The sequence below is a fragment of the Amblyomma maculatum genome, chromosome 7 (genome assembly GCF_055883805.1).
Source record: "Amblyomma maculatum isolate TAMU_Amacu chromosome 7, ASM5588380v1, whole genome shotgun sequence".
Lineage (NCBI taxonomy): Eukaryota > Metazoa > Arthropoda > Arachnida > Ixodida > Ixodidae > Amblyomma > Amblyomma maculatum.
Window position 1 is genome coordinate 55757554 of NC_139350.1, and position 6000 is coordinate 55763553.

The window sequence follows — 6000 nt, forward strand, 5'->3', positions numbered from 1 at the left end:
AAACACCCTAGCCATTTGAAGCCGCCCGAGCGTGTTGTTAGTTAGAGAAGCATTCTTCTTGGCATACCCCCCGACCCGGCCTCCGTGGCGCAATCGGCTAGCGCGTTCGGCTGTTAACCGAAAGGTTGGGGGTCCGAATCCTCCCGGTGGCGGCATTTTTTGGTTGTTGCTGTAGTGTAGTAGTTGTCTCTGTGCAGCACAAGCAATTTTTACAATTGAGAGAAACACACACATCTGACATTCTACGTTGTTGCTGCTAAATGAAAAAAATGCTTCATGAAACACTAAAAGCTCTTGCCATTTGAAGCTGCCCGAGCGTGTTGTTAGCAAGAGAAGCATTCTTCTTGGCATGCCCCCCGACCCGGCCTCCGTGGCGCAGTCGGCTAGCACGTTCCGCTGTTAACCGAAAGGTTGGAGGTCCGACTCCTCCCGGTGGTGGCATTTTTTGGTTGTAGCCATAGTGTCGTGGTTGTAACGCTGCAGCACAAGCAAGTTTGGTTAATTGAGAGAAATGCATACATCTGACATTTCACTTTCTTGCTGTAGTCTCGTGGATTAAGTGAAAAAAATGCTTCATGAAATACTAAACACCCTAGCCATTTGAAGCTGCCCGAGAGTGTTGTTAGCTAGAGAAGCATTCTTCTTGGGATACCCCCCGACCCGGCCTCCGTGGCGCAATCGGCTAGCGCGTTCGGCTGTTAACCGAAAGGTTGGAGGAACGAGTCCTCCCGGTGACGGCATTTTTTTGTTGCAGTTGTAGTGTAGTAGTTGCCACGGTGCAGCACAAGCAAGTTCGGTTAGTTGAGAGAAATGCACACATCTGACATTTTACTTTGTTGCTGTAGTCTCGTGGATTTAATGAAAAGAAATGCTTCATGAAACACTAAACACCCTAACCATTTGAAGCTGCCCGAGAGTGTTGTTAGCTAGAGAAGCATTCTTCTTGGCATACCCCCCGACCCGGCCTCCGTGGCGCAATCGGCTAGCGCGTTCGGCTGTTAACCGAAAGGTTGGAGGAACGAGTCCTCCCGGTGACGGCATTTTTTTGTTGCAGTTGTAGTGTAGTAGTTGCCACGGTGCAGCACAAGCAAGTTTTTTTACTTGAGAGAAACACGCACATCTGACATTCTACGTTGTTGCTGCTAAATGAAAAAAATGCTTCATGAAACACTAAAAGCACTAGCCATTTGAAGCTGCCCGAGCGTGTTGTTAGCAACAGAAGCATCCTTCTTGGCATGCCCCCCGACCCGGCCTCCGTGGCGCAGTCGGCTAGCACGTTCCGCTGTTAACCGAAAGGTTGGAGGTCCGACTCCTCCCGGTGGTGGCATTTTTTGGTTGTAGCCGTAGTGTCGTGGTTGTAACGGTGCAGCACAAGCAAGTTTGGTTAACTGAGAGAAATGCACACATCTGACATTTCACTTTCTTGCTGTAGTCTCGTGGATTAAGTTAAAAAAATGCTTCATGAAACACTAAACACCCTAGCCATTTGAAGCTGCCCGAGAGTGTTGTTAGCTAGAGAAGCATTCTTCTTGGGATACCCCCCGACCCGGCCTCCGTGGCGCAATCGGCTAGCGCGTTCGGCTGTTAACCGAAAGGTTGGAGGAACGAGTCCTCCCGGTGACGGCATTTTTTTGTTGCAGTTGTAGTGTAGTAGTTGCCACGGTGCAGCACAAGCAAGTTTGGTTAGTTGAGAGAAATGCACACATCTGACATTTTACTTTGTTGCTGTAGTCTCGTGGATTTAATGAAAAAAAAAATGCTTCATGAAACACTAAACACCCTAGTCATTTGAAGCTGCCCGAGAGTGTTGTTAGCTAGAGAAGCATTCTTCTTGGCATACCCCCCGACCCGGCCTCCGTGGCGCAATCGGCTAGCGCGTTCAGTTGTTAAGCGAAAGGTTGGAGGAACGAGTCCTCCCGGTGGTGGCATTTTTTGGTTGTAGCCGTAGTGTAGTAGTTCTCACAGTGCAGCACGAGCAATTTTGATTAGTTGAGCGAAATTAACACATCTGACATTTTACTTTGTTGCTGTAGTCTCGTGGATTAAATGAAAAAAATGCTTCATCAAACACTAAACACCCTAGCCATTTGAAGCCGCCCGAGCGTGTTGTTAGCTAGATCAGCATTCTTCTTGGCATACCCCCCGACCCGGCCTCCATGGCGCAGTTGGCTAGCACGTTCGGCTGTTAACCGAAAGGTTGGAGATCCGACCCCTCCCGGTGGTGGCATTTTTTGGTTGTAGCCATAGTGTCGTGGTTGTAACGGTGCAGCACAAGCAAGTTTGGTTAATTGAGAGAAATGCACACATCTGACATTTCACTTTCTTGCTGTAGTCTCGTGGATTAAGTGAAAAAAATGCTTCATGAAATACTAAACACCCTAGCCATTTGAAGCTGCCCGAGAGTGTTGTTAGCTAGAGAAGCATTCTTCTTGGGATACCCCCCGACCCGGCCTCCGTGGCGCAATCGGCTAGCGCGTTCGGCTGTTAACCGAAAGGTTGGAGGTCCGAATCCTCCCGGTGGCGGCATTTTTTTAGTTCTAGCTGTAGTGTAGTAGTTGTCACTGTGCAACAGAAGCATGTTTAGTTAACTGAGAGAAACACACACATCTGACAATTTACTTTGTCGCTGTAGTGCCGTGGATTTAATTAAAAAAAATGCTTCATGAAACACTAAACACCCTAGCCATTTGAAGCTGCCCGAGAGTGTTGTTATCTAGAGAAGCATTCTTCTTCGCATAGCCCTCGATCCGGCCTCCATGGCGCAGTCGGCTAGCACGTTCGGCTGTTAAGCGAAAGGTTGGAGGAACGAGTCCTCCCGGTGGTGGCATTTTTTGGTTGTAGCCGTAGTGTAGTAGTTGTCACAGTGCAGCACAAGCAAGTTTGATTAGTTGAGAGAAATGCACACATCTGACATTTTACTTTGTTGCTGTAGTCTCGTGGATTAAATGAAAAAAATGCTTCATCAAACACTAAACACCCTAGCCATTTGAAGCTGCCCGAGAGTGTTGTTAGCTACAGAAGCATCCTTCTTGGCATGCCCCCCGACCCGGCCTCCGTGGCGCAGTCGGCTAGCACGTTCCGCTGTTAACCGAAAAGTTGGAGGTCCGACTCCTCCCGGTGGTGGCATTTTTTGGTTGTAGCCGTAGTGCCGTGGTTGTAACGGTGCAGCACAAGCAAGTTTGGTTAATTGAGAGAAATGCACACATCTGACATTTCACTTTCTTGCTGTAGTCTCGTGGATTAAGTGAAAAAAATGCTTCATGAAACACTAAACACCCTAGCCATTTGAAGCCGCCCGAGTGTGTTGTTAGCTACAGAAGCATTCTACTTCGCATACCCCCCGACCCGGCCTCCGTGGCGCAGTCGGCTAGCACGTTCCGCTGTTAACCGAAAAGTTGGAGGTCCGACTCCTCCCGGTGGTGGCATTTTTTGGTTGTAGCCGTAGTGTCGTGGTTGTAACGGTGCAGCACAAGCAAGTTTGGTTAATTGAGAGAAATGCACACATCTGACATTTCACTTTCTTGCTGTAGTCTCGTGGATTAAGTGAAAAAAATGCTTCATGAAACACTAAACACCCTAGCCATTTGAAGCTGCCCGAGAGTGTTGTTAGCTAGAGAAGCATTCTTCTTGGGATACCCCCCGACCCGGCCTCTGTGGCGCAATCGGCTAGCGCGTTCGGCTGTTAACCGAAAGGTTGGAGGAACGAGTCCTCCCGGTGGCGGCATTTTTTGGTTGCAGCTTTAGTGTCGTGGTTGTAACGGTGCAGCACAAGCAAGTTTGGTTAATTGAGAGAAATGCACACATCTGACATTTCACTTTCTTGCTGTAGTCTCGTGGATTTAATGAAAAAAAAAATGCTTCATGAAACACTAAACACCCTAGCCATTTGAAGCTGCCCGAGAGTGTTGTTAGCTACAGAAGCATCCTTCTTGGCATGCCCCCCGACCCGGCCTCCGTGGCGCAGTCGGCTAGCACGTTCCGCTGTTAACCGAAAAGTTGGAGGTCCGACTCCTCCCGGTGGTGGCATTTTTTGGTTGTAGCCGTAGTGTCGTGGTTGTAACGGTGCAGCACAAGCAAGTTTGGTTAGTTGAGAGAAATGCACACATCTGACAATTTACTTTGTTAGTGTAGTCTCGTGGATTTAATGAAAAAAAAATGCTTCATGAAACACTAAACACCCTAGCCATTTGAAGCTGCCCGAGAGTGTTGTTAGCTAGATCAGCACTCTTCTTCGCATAGCCCTCGATCCGGCCTCCATGGCGCAATCGGCTAGCACGTTCGGCTGTTAACCGAAAGGTTGGAGGTCCGACTCCTCCCGGTGGCGGCATTTTTTGTTGCAGTTGTAGAGTAGTAGTTGTCACGGTGCAGCACAAGCAAGTTTGGTTAGTTGAGAGGAACGCACACATCTGACATTTTACTTTGTCGCTTTAGTGTCCTGGATTAAATGAACAAAATGCTTCATGAAACACTAAACACCCTAGCCATTTGAAGCCGCCCGAGCGTGTTGTTAGTTAGAGAAGCATTCTTCTTGGCATACCCCCCGACCCGGCCTCCGTGGCGCAATCGGCTAGCGCGTTCGGCTGTTAACCGAAAGGTTGGAGGTCCGAATCCTCCCGGTGGCGGCATTTTTTGTTGCAGTTGTAGAGTAGTAGTTGTCACGGTGCAGCACAAGCAAGTTTGGTTAGTTGAGAGGAACGCACACATCTGACAATTTACTTTGTCGCTGTAGTGCCGTGGATTTAATTAAAAAAAATGCTTCATGAAACACTAAACACCCTAGCCATTTGAAGCTGCCCGAGAGTGTTGTTATCTAGAGAAGCATTCTTCTTCGCATAGCCCTCGATCCGGCCTCCATGGCGCAATCGGCTAGCACGTTCGGCTGTTAAGCGAAAGGTTGGAGGAACGAGTCCTCCCGGTGGTGGCATTTTTTGGTTGTAGCCGTAGTGTAGTAGTTGTCACAGTGCAGCACAAGCAAGTTTGATTAGTTGAGAGAAATGCACACATCTGACATTTTACTTTGTTGCTGTAGTCTCGTGGATTAAATGAAAAAAATGCTTCATCAAACACTAAACACCCTAGCCATTTGAAGCTGCCCGAGAGTGTTGTTAGCTACAGAAGCATCCTTCTTGGCATGCCCCCCGACCCGGCCTCCGTGGCGCAGTCGGCTAGCACGTTCCGCTGTTAACCGAAAAGTTGGAGGTCCGACTCCTCCCGGTGGTGGCATTTTTTGGTTGTAGCCGTAGTGTCGTGGTTGTAACGGTGCAGCACAAGCAAGTTTGGTTAATTGAGAGAAATGCACACATCTGACATTTCACTTTCTTGCTGTAGTCTCGTGGATTAAGTGAAAAAAATGCTTCATGAAACACTAAACACCCTAGCCATTTGAAGCCACCCGAGTGTGTTGTTAGCTACAGAAGCATTCTACTTCGCATACCCCCCGACCCGGCCTCCGTGGCGCAGTCGGCTAGCACGTTCCGCTGTTAACCGAAAAGTTGGAGGTCCGACTCCTCCCGGTGGTGGCATTTTTTGGTTGTAGCCGTAGTGTCGTGGTTGTAACGGTGCAGCACAAGCAAGTTTGGTTAATTGAGAGAAATGCACACATCTGACATTTCACTTTCTTGCTGTAGTCTCGTGGATTAAGTGAAAAAAATGCTTCATGAAACACTAAACACCCTAGCCATTTGAAGCTGCCCGAGAGTGTTGTTAGCTAGAGAAGCATTCTTCTTGGGATACCCCCCGACCCGGCCTCCGTGGCGCAATCGGCTAGCGCGTTCGGCTGTTAACCGAAAGGTTGGAGGAACGAGTCCTCCCGGTGGCGGCATTTTTTGGTTGCAGCTTTAGTGTCGTGGTTGTAACGGTGCAGCACAAGCAAGTTTGGTTAATTGAGAGAAATGCACACATCTGACATTTCACTTTCTTGCTGTAGTCTCGTGGATTTAATGAAAAAAAAATGCTTCATGAAACACTAAACACCCTAGCCATTTGAAGCTGCCCGAGAGT